We start from the raw sequence: 14,564 nt of genomic DNA, 5'->3' as shown, positions 1-14,564 counted from the left end.
GAAGTGTGATTTACATACCATAAAATTCACTCAGTTTGATGAGTTTTACTAAACTTATACGGGTGTAAACCACCATCACAATCCAGTTTTAGAACACTTCTCTCACCCCAGAAGGTTCTCTAGTGCAGAAGATCTTCATTTGCACCCTACTCCAGGGAACCACGAATCTGTTTTCCATCACTGTAATTTTGCCTTTTGTCAGAATTTCATGGAACTGGGATCACAATATGAAGTCTTCCGCGCCTGACTTCTTTCACTTAGCATAATGTGTTTGAGGTTCGCCCATGTTGTAGTGTGATCAGAAATTTCTTCCTTTTTTCTGCTGAGGAGCATTCCATGTATGGACATCCATTTGTCAGTTATGGGCATTTGGATTGTTTCTAGTTCGGGGCTCTTATGAATAATGCTGATCTGAACATCCATGCACAATTCTTCATGTGGTCAACTGTTTTCCTTTCCCTTGGGTAGGCACCTAGGAGTAGAATTGTTTAGTCACATGATAAATGTATGTCCCATTTTTTAAGAAACTGCTAAACAATTTCAGAAGACCTTGTCTGAGGCAAGGAAGGGATGAAGTAGGGACAGAGTCGCCCTGGGTGGAGCCCTGCGGCACTGGAGTCTGTGCCCGCTGTCTCTTCACCCTGCTCTGTGTCAGGCTACTCAGTGTCTCTCTCTTTTTGTCTGTCAGTCAGTCCATTGTTATTTCTCAGCAAATCCAGTTTATTCAGAATGAAATTGTTTCGTATTCATCCAAGTTTGGGTTTTTTTCATTGTTTCCCCAACAAGCGATAGGTCTTCCGTCAGATGACACACATAGGAAGGAAATGATCTTGTGTGGTCTTTGTTTCTTGCCTTATGAGCATAAAAAAAAAAAAAAAAAGTCATTTCCTGAAATCACTTTTTCAGTCAGTGCTCTGAGGGAGTCTGTCTGGTCTGTGGCAGAAGAGACGGCTCGGGTGGCCTAGTAGCTCGTGGGCTGTGAGGAAAGTCCAGTCGGTGTCCAGATACTTGGGCTGAGGCAGTTCTGGGTTAAGCCCAGCCTCTGCTCTGGGTCTGACTGAGCACGTTCCCAGGTTGTCCCCTGCCCTTCAGCCTTCGGGTCCTGAGGTTTGCTAACTAGACACCCTGTAGCCCTCTGTTGTCTATAAAAGCCCAGGGAAGATTCTCAACTGATTCCTCAGCAGACAGCTGCTCTGTACCCCCAGGGGTTTTCCACATGTGAGGAACCCCCCAGGAGCCCAGGCCTCTGAGCCCTCAGGCCGGCAGCACTGTCCCACCCCACCCCTTCCCCGGTGAAACAGGACAGGCTGAGGACAGAAACGCAGGTGCGTGTGCCCGCGCCATCACTCACCATCGACAAGGTCTCAAGGAAGTGATTCGCTTAGTAAGCCCCCATATCCTCACCTCCTAAGTGGGGTCCCCACTTGTGGAGTTTTTACGTCAAAGGCAATAATCATAAAAGCGCCTCATAGGGCACTTGCCATGGAGCAGGGGCTTCCTGAAGGCTAATTGCATTCTTTCCCATCACATTCCTCCACAGAAGCAGGTAGCCGATCATCTGGAAACCTGAGGGACGCGCAGGGAAGAAAAGCCACCACGAGACACCATCCTTTCCCTGGAGCTCCTTGTGTTCAGTTCAACAACTTGGCTCTTCTGACCAGGTGCCATGCTTGGCTGAAGGACGCAAAGCCAAGGAGACAGTCTAGTATCAAACATGGACCCAGACCAGAAAACAGGGGGGAGGCTCCACAGAAAGGGTGAAGGTGCTTCATCCATCAGGACCCTCCAGCACTAGCCTGGCCTTGCTGGGAGCAGCCTGTGCCTACAGAAAACACTTGAAATCCAGCATGGACTTCAGAAACCTCAGTGTAGACCTTCCTTAAGGCCTCTGTTCACCTGTTCTCAAAACGTAAGCAACTTTCTGGTGCCAACACCTTGAATTCCTAATCCGAAGGGCATTTCCCATCACTGCATGCCGCGCTGGTCATGGTCTGTTGCTAGACATCAAACTGCTTCAATACATTTGCATAAGTGGCATAAAAAACTATTTTGTGATGTACATGATTCCGTGGATCAGGAATTGGGACAGGCACAACAGGATGGTTTGTCTCTTCCATGACATCTGCGACCTCTGCTGGGTCCTGGAATCCTCTGGAGGCTCCTTCACTCCAGACGGCATTTGGGCTGGGATGTCTGAAGGCTGAGCTCAGCTAGGATTGTCAACCAAAGCTTCCATACATGGCCTTCTCTATGCCTTCAGTAGCCAGGTTCCAAGAGGGCGTGTTCCCGGAGGGAATTCTAGAGCGTCCTTTTTGTGGATTTACGTCCATCCCAGTAAAGTCTGAGAAGCCGGTGAACATGAACTGAATCCCTTCACCCTTGGTCCGAGGTCCCATTGGCAGAGCACCGTGCTGGCTCCAGAGTGGGTACGTTTAGCCTGTGTTAATGAGTTGGATTCTTTTGTCTCTTTTGCAGATTACTGGCCTTTAGGGGTCCCACCAGGTATTAACGAAAGGGGAATTGTGACTCTGAACATAGACTAGAAATCCACTGTGTGACCCTCCACCGGCAAGAGTATATGGCAGGGTGAGGTGATGGGAGTGTTTACTGCACTTAAAGTCTGGTTTCCTTCTTTGTTATCTTTGGATTTAGATTTCTGAGCAAGGTGTGCACTCTGTCCAATTTACTTCCCCTTGGCTTTAATTTTTACTAAGCAATGGGATTTTTATCTAGGTAAATCGGGCCGTTCTGGATCACCTCTCCTCTTTTCCATGGCCTTTGAGGTCATGAAGTGTCCCAAAAAGTGTCAGTGAGGACTCCCCGGGGGCTCAGGTCCTGTCCCCTTTAGGGTGGGTGTGCTCTTCACCTTTAACTATGAGTGGAGTGTTTTCATTTATACAATAAATGTTCATTCAGTACTTACTCTGAACCTCATGCTACTGAGTAGGACTTATTTCTTGCCCGTCAAGGAGCACACAGATGTGTGAATGGACGATGCAGTGTTTGTGGGGAAGACAATTCGAAGGACAAGACCAGCGTGCTGTGAACATTCCGGATCTAGTCCTGGGCCTGTTGCAGAGCTGGGATTGGTCAGGGTAAGCCTCCTGGAGTGGAGCCATGTGGAGAATAAGAGAAGGAGAAAGGAATAGAAATGAAGAGAACAGAAGGTACTTCAGGAAGGAAGCAGCAACTACAAAGATCCAACGTCTAGACAGACAATAGAGAATTCCAGAAATATTCAGACCGCAACCAATCTTACTTAACAAGCACCCTTACTTCTCGCTAGCTCCAATTCTAATTCTCGATAAACAACTCTCGTAACTGACAGTAACCTTGTGGGTTTTGCCTTTATCAGCCTCCCCCATTTTGTAGTCCAGTGGAACAAATTCAGGTGCTTCTTGAGTCTGTGTCTCCCAGGCTACAGTCCTAACAACCCCCGAATAAACACCTTTTTATTTCAATCGGGTCTCAGTTTCTAAAAATTTTGGTTAAAACTCTTGTTTCATAGTCCAGTGAATTCTTCTGTTGCAGGAGTCTGCAATACAAGAACTTATTTTCCTCCTCAACTCTTGAAACTTAGATAATTTGTTTTCTTTCTTCTTTCTTTTCTTGATTGCTGTTATTATGGAAAATGGTAGGGGAGAATTTTTCTTTTCGACTCATACTTGAAGAAAACATGTCCCACACAATCCCTCCATCTGCATCATGTCTCGTAAAATCTCTCTATCTTCACACTAAATGTGCTAAGAATCTCATCTGTCTCTTTGGGACAAATGCCCACCTCCAAAAAGAACCTTTTGTTTTTCGTGCTAACTATGGACATTAAGGCAATTATCTCACCCAAAGGTTTTTGAGATAATGGGCGATTTCCTGTTTTGTTGACACTTGCTGTTAATACTGTACTCTCCCATCACCTTAACTGCCATATGTGGTCATCATGGAGCTTCTGCAGAGTAGTCTTATGCTCATGAAGCAATAGCCAATGATAATAACAATCACAAAAGAAGAGGAACTTCCATCGTTTAATTAGGCAAAGGACACATAAGTAAATAGCCTGGGCACTGTGTCAGAAATTCAGACTTGGAGATTAGGACCAGGTTGGCAAACATTCTGTGAGTCTTGGGGGCAGACGAGGAAATGGAAGAGGTAGGTTGCCCTGATAATTATTAGTGGAGGGACTGTTAATCCTTGCTCAGGTTACATCTCCTTCTGTGGGACTTAGCTCATAATATTGTTGTTATTTGTTTACCGCTGACCTGAGAGCCTTCATGACAAGTACCATGTGATTTTCATTCTTGTATCCTTGGTACCCAGTACAGCACATCTAGCCCTCAATCAATGCTTCCTGGATGAAAAAATACTTCTGCGTCTACATTCACAGACTGGGAGTGGGTCCATGTGTTTTCAGTGTTCCTTTAGCCGTGTCGAACACAGATGCTAGCTGAGGTGTCCTCTTTAAAAAATTTAGATGAGATTTGTCTTTAAAACCTTCCCAAGATTTCGGTGAACCCCGGGAGAGCTTCCTTTCTCATGGTTTCCTCTGGCTACACATTGTGGTTCCACTGAATTAATTCAATTCATGAACGAGCTCATCATCCCACACAGTCTTTTGCAGTATCTTGACTCAAATGTGGAACTGAGTCCCTTGAGTTTCACCAAAACCTCACCCACACTGGGCCTTTCATCTTTAGAACTTTACAGAAGCTTTTAAGAGATGTGGGTGAGGGACAGTCTACAGAGCAACAGCATAAGCTTGATAGTACTGAATATCAGACACTCCAGTTTTTACAAGACATTCTACCATGCTCCATATTGCTTGGCCATCCTTGTTTATCTTCGCTTCTCTTCTCTTCTTTGTCCACTCCCCCCTCTGAGTTTCTAATAACTTAAAAATTAAACATGTCCCATCTGTATTCCTGAAATGACACATTCTCACCTTTCTCCTTCAGGTCCAGTTTCTTAGGAAGGGCCCCTGAGAAGGCTTCCATGCACTAAGAGAGAGGAGTCAAAAGGAAAGCCAAGTCAGATGCCAGGGAGCATCCCTGGGAAGTGTTCTGGCATGGCCACCTCCCATGGCCAAGCCCTTGGAGTTGGAAACCACAAGAGAATCCCCACCAAAGTTTTGAGATCTGAGCAAATGGGGCTTTGCGGGGAGGAAGCAAGATCCCTGAGCTCCCCATCATGGCTCAAGTGTGGAGGCAGCATGAGATGGATGTCTGCACGTGGACCAAGGCTCCTTCAAGGGTTCCTATGAGCAAGACATGGAGTGGAGAGCAGAAGGATGGTCTTTTATGCCAGCCAGAGCAGCATGAAGTAGCAAAGCCTCCAGAAAGCCCTGCTAAGTCTTCTGAGGCCACAGAGGAATACAGGAGAAAATGGAGCATTTCCAGTGTTGCAAGAGGAATGCCAAAGGATCAATGGATCAACTCAGGAGGTCAGTCCATGGGTTGATGGTTGAGGCCCAGACAGGATGAGGTGCGTTTCAGCAGGTGCTGACAGCAACAGAAGACAAAGACCAGAGTCCCTTTCCCAAAACTGTGACACCAAATGTCACTGAAGGAAGGGGGGTGGGTTAAATGCTGAATTGACTGAGATTAAGTCTCTGCCTTTTGGAGGAACTGGGGTCTCAAAACAGAAGTTAAGTTCAGTTCTAGACGGAAGTTTACTGTTAACACCCACATACATCTCTCCTAACACTTTTGGGTAGGATCAGCCCTATCTGGTGTCGGTAAATGTTTTAGAATCGTTTGTTCTTTGTTAGTAGGTGTTATTACTTCCTCAGAATGGATCAGCATATTTATTTAGAAGTATTTCCTCCGCTACTTTATTATATTGAGTTCATCTCAAGTGAGCTCGTTTGGATGGTTGTCCTTATTCATTGTTGTAGAATTATATTTCTTCCTTGGACTAAGGAGTGTTGGATTGCAGGCTCATTTTGAATGGGAGATTTCCTATTAGTTTGTTTATAAAGATTTGTTTCTCTCTCTCTCTCTGCTCCTCCATCCCTATATAGGAATTTTGAGGTTGCCTCTGTATTGGAGGCTGTTGGTACCCTACCCAGAAGCCTTTGCCCACTGCTGCTCCCCTCCTTTACCTGCTGTGAGCGTTGGTTGTTCTTTTCCCCAGAGAACTACTCCTGGCTTAATTAAGAAGATGCCTCACTAACATGAGAATACAAAAGGCCATACTCTTTGCCTCAAAATGGGCTTAATTCTGTGAAACAATTCATGCTCCAGAGCCCCTGTGAAATCAAGCCAATGCAGGCAACTTGTAATGGTTAATTTTATGTGTCAACCTGGCTAAGCCACAGACATTTGGTTAAACATTATTCTGGGTGTGTCCGTGAGGGTATCTGGATGAGATTAAATTTGAATAGAAATATAACTGATTTCTTTATATAGATCTTGTATCCTGTAATCTGCTGAACTCGTTTATTAGCTCTAAGAGTTTTCCTTATGGATTCCTTAGAATTTTCCACATAAAAGATCATGTTGTCTGCAGAGAGATGTAGTTTTACTTGTTCCTTTCCAATCTGAATCTGGAGGCATTTTATTTCTTTTTCTTGCCTTTTTAATTTTTTCCTGACCAGAACCTCCACTATGATAGAAATGGTGAGAGCAGACATCCTTGTCTTGTTCCTGATCTTAAGGGGAAAGCATTCAGTCTTTCACCATCAAGTATGATGTGGTGAACATTCTTGAACAAGTCTTTTAAGGACTGAGGTCTTCCTTTCTATTGAGTAAATACCTCGGACTAGAATTCCTGGATCACAGGGTACGTATATGTTCAACTTTACGAAGAATTGTCAAGCTATTTTCCAAAGTGGCTTTTGTATCCAACCATCTTTTAAATTTTTCTTGTTACATGTTATGTATCATCTCAGTGAGTTTTGGAAAACAGGAAGGCCCCCAAACTGTGGGCTTCTTGTTGCACCTTAATTGGAAGTCTTCTCAGTGATAGGCTCAACACATCTACAACCCTCAAGAAGTTTCCAAGGTGGCGGGGGGGCTTCCCTGGTGGTGCAGTGGTTAAGAATCCGCCTGCCAATGCAGGGGACACGGGTTCGAGCCCTGGCCTGGGAAGATCCAACATGTCGCAGAGCAACTAAGCCCATGTGCCACAACAATTGAGCCTGAGCTCTAGAGCCCATGAGCCACTACTACTGAAGCCCATGCGCCTAGAGCCTGTGCTCCACAACAAGAGAAGCCACCACAATGAGAAGCCGCAGCAAAGAGTAGCCCCTGCTCGCCTCAACTAGAGGAAGCCTCTGTGCAACAACGAAGACCCAATGCAGCCAAAAACAAATAAATAATTTTTTTTAAAAAAAGAGAAGTTTCCAAAGGACATTCTTTTATTTTCAACTTAAATCCATTCCCTCATAAGCTCACTCTTTGTCGACTGTACAAACCCTCTCAAACTCCTCCGTAGTCATTCCCCCAAGAGAAGCCCAGCTAGACCACAAAACCTGCCGCTTGAACCACCATTCACTTTATTTGCATGTGATGTTTTTGTGGCGATGTCATTACAATTAGGAGGAATCCCTCTAACCAAGGCAACCATGGAGAGGTGGTTGTACAGTCCAGTCTTGGTGCAGATCTTTTTCCTGCCTGGCAGGGCTCCAGTTATAGCCTTGGGCAGGTATATCAGGATGAGCAATCACTTGCTCACCTCACTTGCGAGCCCTGATTTTTAGATTCTCTCTCTGCTGTTCATTAGTCAGTTTTCCTTAATCACAAGGTCTCCCTCTTTTTATTTTTCTAAAATGGAGGATATTGTTTTGGAAGAATATGAAAATAATGCATGTTTGTTTAAAGAAATAAAGAAGCCCTGAAATTATAAAGCATAATTCTTCCCCCTATAAAATGGCTAACATCAATAATATCTCAATAAATCTGGAAACATTTAAAATGACTAATAGTTTGGGGTTGAAGTTTGAGGTTTATCCTTCCAGGTTTTTAAAACACACTTAAGGGAAGTCCCTGGTGGTCCAGTAGTTAGTGGTTAGGACTCAAAGCTATCACTGCCGGGGCCCAGGTTCGATCCCACAAGCCATGCAGCCAAAAACAAAAACAAAAACAAAAAAATAGAAGCACTTAATATACATCATGAACATTTCTGCATGGTAGTAAGTTTATAGCTGGACGTGATTATTTTTAATGGCCTATTCCATAATATGGATATACATTAATTAATTAATTTTTATTATTAAATGTTTTAACCATACAGAAGAGTACTAAGAATAATGTAATAAACATCCATGTGCCATTTAATCATCAGAAAAAAAGTTCAGTCATGTATACATATTTTCTCCAGTTTGTCATTTGTCTTCTGATTTTTCTTTTGGTGACGTTTCGTCCTGCATATTTTTGTATTCACATGGATGAATTTATTACTCATTTCTTTTATGGCTTCTGAATTTTGAGAATGTTCTTGCCTGTGCCAAAATTCTGAAGAAATTCTCCCATGTTTCCATTTAGAACTTTTATTGTTCCAACTTTTACATTTAAATATTTTATCTATTTGTAATTTAACCATGTATGGTGTGAGGTATGAATCAAGCTTCATTTTTTTTCCCAGATGATGGTCCATTTTGGTCTACTCCTTAAATAAACAATTCCTTGTGTCCCTCCTTTGATTTAAGATGCCATCTTTATTTTTTTAATCGAAGTATAGTTGATTTACAATATTGTTAGTTTCAGGTGTACAGCAAAGTGATTCAGTTATATATATATAAATATTCTTTTTTAGAAGATGTGGTATATATGTATTATATATATATAATGTGATAGTACTCAGCCACAAAAAAGAATGAAATCTTGTCATTTGTGACAACATGGATGAATCTAGAAGGCATTATGCTAAGTGAAATAAGTCAGACAGAGAAGGACAAATACTGTATGTCATCACTTATATGTGGAATCTAAAAAACAAAATAAATGAACAAAAACAAAACAAATGAACAAACGTAAAAAAAAAACAGAAACAGTCATAGATACAGAGAACAAACAGGTGGGTATCAGAAGGGAGGGGGTGGCAGATGAGTAACATAGGTGAGGGAGTTTAAGAGGTACATCTTTCTAGTTACAAAATAAATGAGTAACAGGTATGAAATGTACAGGGTGGGAAATATATCCAATAATTATGTAATATCTTTGGTGACATTTTTTCTTTTTCTTTTATTTCATATCTGTATGAGATGATGGATGTTCACTAAACTTAACGTGATGATCATTTCATGATGTAGGTAAGTCAAATCATTATGCTGTACACCTTAAACTTATACAGTGCTATATGCCAATTATATGTCAATAAAACTGGAAGAGGAAAAAAAATAAAATTATGAAGAAAGTACAGAGAGTTCCTATATACCCCATATTCCATTTCCCCTATTACTAATATCTTACCTTAGCATGATGCATTTGTTATACTTGATGAACCAATATTGATGCATTATTATCAGCTAATGTCCACATTTTATTCAGATGACCTTAGTTTTTAGCTAATGTCCTTTTCTTTTCCACAACTAACTACATTTAATTGTCATGTCTCATCAGGCTCCTCCTGGCTGGGACAGCTTCTCAGACTTTCCTTGTTTTTGCTGATGTTCACAGTTTTGAGAGGTACTGGTCAGATACTTTGTAGAATGTCCCTCTTTTCCAGTTTTTATACCTCTAATTTATTCCACTTACAGCAAGGAGTTAGTATCTCCAGCACGATGGAGTGTAGCAGTGATGATAGCAGGCATTCTTGTTGTCTTTTGCTTTTAGCCAGAATACCTCAGGAGTGCCCTGTTAAGCATTTTGAACTGAGATAAATATATTTGATCATGGTAATAAAATACTATATTCCTACACTTCTGTAGTATTCCTATCCTGGTTATAGTCAATATTATTTTTCTTAGTGTCCATCTTTGAATTGTTTTTTTTCAATTGATTACTTTATTGTTTGTTTTTATTTTGAGCTGTTTTAGATTGAGCTTCTCATTGTTGTGGCTTCTCTTGTTGCAGAGCGCAGGCTTCAGTAGTTGTGGCACGTGGGCTCAGTATTTGTGGCTTGCGGGCTCTTGAGTACAGCCTCAGTAGTTGTGGTGCATGGGCTTAGTTGCTCCGCGGCATGTGGGATCTTCTCGGACCAGTGCTCGAACCCATGTCCCCTTCATTGGCCGGCGGATTCTTAACCACTGCGCCACCAGGGAAGCCCTATCTTTGAACTGTTAAATATGATTATGTTTGTATTTGTGTGTGTCTGTGTGTGTCTGTGTGTGTGTTTGGGGCAAGGTGTCGGTAATTTTCCAGGAGGCAAGCTGTTTTCACAACCCAATGACTCTCTTCTACTGCCACAGAGAGATATTGCAATCCTGCAAATGTGAAATTTAACAAATCTGCCTCGTCTGCTCTTCTGAATGAACTGGGACTTGGAGGGCTTCTGACTGAAGCCCTTCTCCTGGAGGTGTGCCCCTCCCTTTGGGAAGTGGATTCTTTTAGTGCTTTGTGAGGTCCGTCACTGCTGCACCCTCTCCCCACCCTTCTCTTCACCTTTCCCCACACTTTGTGCCTGACGTTGGCTGCTTTTAGCAGACCTTTCATATATTTTGGAGCCTGAACAGTATCTCTCTCTCCAAGTTTGATTGAAAATGGAGTTCGTGGGTTTTTTCATTCTTTCTTCTTGCTGTTATTTTACAATTTCCCAGAGAAGATGAAAATGCAGACTTCTGCAGCTCTGTTCATACCAGAAGTCTTTAATGAAGTCATTTTTGACTCAAAGACCACAAACTAATTTCTGGAACTAGGAGGCAATTCAATCAACCTTTGAACTCTGTCACACAAAGTTTTATTAGAAACATAATGGGGATTTTGGAGAGAGGACTGGTGAACTTTGTGTAGTGAAATAGAAACTTGAATTGCCAGCACAGAGTACTTAATTAAGAGATAAGGAAATTCACTCATTCATGAAAAAATAATTGAACAACTGCTCTGCGCTAGGCATTTTACTAAGCAGTGAGGTGATGATTATTGTTGGTAGGGTTTGTCTAATTCATTATTAGAATATTGTTTCCCCTGAACTCAGTTGCTTGGAGATAATAAAAACAACCTTATCTACTTTAAGAAGAGGCTAAAATGAGTTTCAATATATGAAAACGGTGGAGTTCTGATATTCTGAAAGGGGAATTTGGAACCATTATAAGCTTTTAAGGGGTGAAGTATTTTATTTTTATTTTTATTGAAATTAGTTGATTTACAATGTTGTCCTGGTTTACAGCAAAGTGATTCAGTTATACATATATGTATCTATTCTTGTTCTGATTCTTTTCCATTAAAGGTTATTACAAGGTATTGAACATAGTGCCTTGTGCTACAGAGTAGGTCCTTGTTGGTTATCTATTTTATATATAGTAGTGTGTATATTTTGATCCCAAGCTCCTAATTTATCCCTTCCCCCCTTCCTCTTTGGTAAACGTAAGTTTGTGTTCTATGTCTGTGAGTCTATTTCTGTTTTATAAATAAGTTCATTTGTATCATTTTTTTAGATTCCACGTGTAAGTGATATCATATGATATTTGTCTTTCTCTGCCTGACCTCCTTTACTTAATAAGATAATCTCTAGGTCCATCCATGTTGCTGCCAATGGCATTATTTCTTTCTTTTTTTTTTTTTTGGTGGCTGATTAATATTCCATTGTACATATGTATCACATCTTCTTTATCCATTCATCTGTTGATGGACACTTAGGTTGCTTCCATGTCTTGGCTATTGTAAATAGTGCTGCTGTGAACATTGGGCTGCATGTATCTTTTTGAGTTAGAGTTTTCTCCAGATATATGCTCAGGAGTGGGATTGCTGGATCATATGGTAGCTCTATTTTTAGTTTTTCAAAGAACCTCCATACTATTTTCCATAGTGGCTGCACCAATTTACATTCCCACCAACAGTGTAGGAGGGTTCCCTTTTCTCCACAACCTCCCTAGCATTTTTTTTTTGATTTGTTGTTGTTTTTGCTGTTGGCTGGGCCACATGGCTTGTGGGATCTTAGTTCCTTGACCAGGGATTGAACCCAGGCCCTTGGCAGTGAAAGCATGGAGTCCTAATCAATGGACCTCCAGGGAATTCCCTCCAGCATTTATTATTTGTAGACTTTTTGATGATGGCCATTCAGGAGTAAAGTATTGTGACCACAGAAATGGGTGGAGCTTGTGTCTGGTTCCTTTGAGCCCAGGAAGTCACTGACTGGTACAGAACACAGGATGTCAGGTGGCCGCAACATGGCCAAGGGTAGAGTTGGCCTATGACTATAATAAAAACAGAGTGTAGGGACAATGCCTCAGGGCTTGAGGCAGGCAAATTATGGCAGCAAAGGTGAGGTTGACTAATGGAATTGCATGAACCAAGAGTCAAATGGGGGCCAGAAGGCAATGAATGGACAGCCCTGATGCAAACTCAGTGCTTCCTCATTTTCCCACAATGGAAGTGGGGTCAATTTCCATTTATATTAGGTGCTGATCCAGAAGTCCCCATTTTAGACCTGAGTTCCTGGAAACAGACTCTGAAACCCTGAGATTAGCATACAGGAGATTTAATGGGGAGTCCTCTTGGGAACAACACCTGTAAGGGCATGAAGGAAGCAGGAGTGGGCAGTCGGAAAAGTTGGTCCACAATGTAGCTGTAACAGAGGCCCCAGCTAATCTTATGGGGAGCTCTGCAGTTGTAATGGCCTATCAGCGTTGTCCCAAATTAAAGCAAGGGGGCAAGTGTTTCTTTCTCCTCAGTATCCAGGCGCTGGATATGAGCTGGCCCAGGAAGGACAGTCCTGAAAGGAGACCAGCTGAGAGCCGCAGATGTCCGGGCTCCTGGTAGATGGTGCAGTGAGTGGCCCTCCGTCCTGCATGGGGTGTGTGGATGGCATTCCACAGCACCCACTAACAGTCTCCTCCAGCCCAGGGCAGGATGGCCACTGGCTCAGGAGCTCAAAGCTGCTGCCTCTTAGGTCTGTAATTTTTCTTTTGTCTCATCTTTTCCTACTTTGCTCCTCTCCCCCACCTGCAGCGTTCACTTTAACTACAAAAACCTACTCACCACTACCTGACCACACAGTGTGCTCTTGACACCACACCTGCCTTTTCATGTGTGATTTCATCAGCATAGAATGTCCTTCCTCCCTTCCATTGATCCAAATCATGCTCTTCTTATAAAGCCGACTTCAAAAGCTACTTGTAGGGCTTCCCTGGTGGCGCAGTGGTTGGGAGTCTGCCTGCCGATGCAGGGCACACGGGTTCGTGCCCCAATCCGGGAAGATCCCACATGCCGCGGAGTGGCTGGACCCGTGAGCCATGGCTGCTGAGGCTGTGCGTCCGGAGCCTGTGCTCCGCAACGGGAGAGGCCACAACAGTGAGAGGCCCCCGTACCGCTAAAAAAAAAAAAAAAAAAACTACTTGTATTATGAAATTTGACATTGAATCGATTTCTCCTTCATCTGGGGTCCTGAAGCATTTTGTTTGTGACTTTGTTATCCTATCTGTCCTGCTTGCACTATAGTCAATCTTGTGCTTGTGTTTTCCCTTCTCAGATTATAAATTCCATACATGCAGAGCTCACTCCTTTATCCTATATCTTATCCATTACCTAACATCCGGTTTGGCACAAAACAGACTCAACAAATAGGAATTAATTGCATCAAATGTCCCAAAGTGTTATGAGAGTTTCTTAGGAATAACCTAAGATCTGAAGACCTTTTGCCATCATCCTGTATTCTTCCTTCTCATGGGAAGCAGGTAACACATCTATTTAATAGAATTTGAGTACCAACTACAGGACAGATCCTGACAGGGCTATTTCTTATTATTCTTTTTGTTGTTGTTGTTGTTGAGGTAAAATTCACATACTATAAAACTAATCATTTAAAAATGTGCAATTCGGGCCTCCCTGGTGGCGCAAGTGGTTGAGAGTCCGCCTGCCAATGCAGGGGATACGGGTTCGTGCCCCGGTCTGGGAGGATCCCATATGCCGCGGAGCGGCTGGGCCCGTGAGCCATGGCCGCTGAGCCTGCGCGTCCGGAGCCTGCGCGTCCGGAGCCTGTGCTCCGCAACGGGGGAGGCCACAACAGTGAGAGGCCCGCATACCGCAAAAAAAAAAAAAAAAAGTGCAATTCAATAGCATTTAGTACATTCACAATGCTGCGCAGCCGTCACCTCTATCTAGTTCCAAAACATTTACATCACCTCCAAAGCAAACCCGCTTCTTTTGTTCTTAAAGAATTTACACCTAGCCTGTGTTCCCCAGAAGCAAGGCATGTTGCAACAAGAAAAGGATGGGTCTAATGTCTGAAAACTTATTGTTAAACCCACCTTAAAAAGGGATTCTGGGGCTTCCCTGGTGGCGCAGTGGTTGAGAGTCCGTCTGCCCATGCAGGGGATGCGGGTTCGTGCCCCTGTACAGGAAGATCCCACATACCGCGGAGTGGCTGGGCCCGTGAGCCATGGCTGCTGAGCCTGCACGTCCGGAGCCTATGCTCCGCAACGGGAGAGGCCACAACAGTGAGAGGCCCGCGTAACACACACACACACACACAAA

This window comes from Mesoplodon densirostris, chromosome 10, assembly GCF_025265405.1.
Source record: "Mesoplodon densirostris isolate mMesDen1 chromosome 10, mMesDen1 primary haplotype, whole genome shotgun sequence".
NCBI classification, from domain to species: domain Eukaryota; kingdom Metazoa; phylum Chordata; class Mammalia; order Artiodactyla; family Ziphiidae; genus Mesoplodon; species Mesoplodon densirostris.
Note: the sequence above shows the minus strand (reverse complement) of the source record.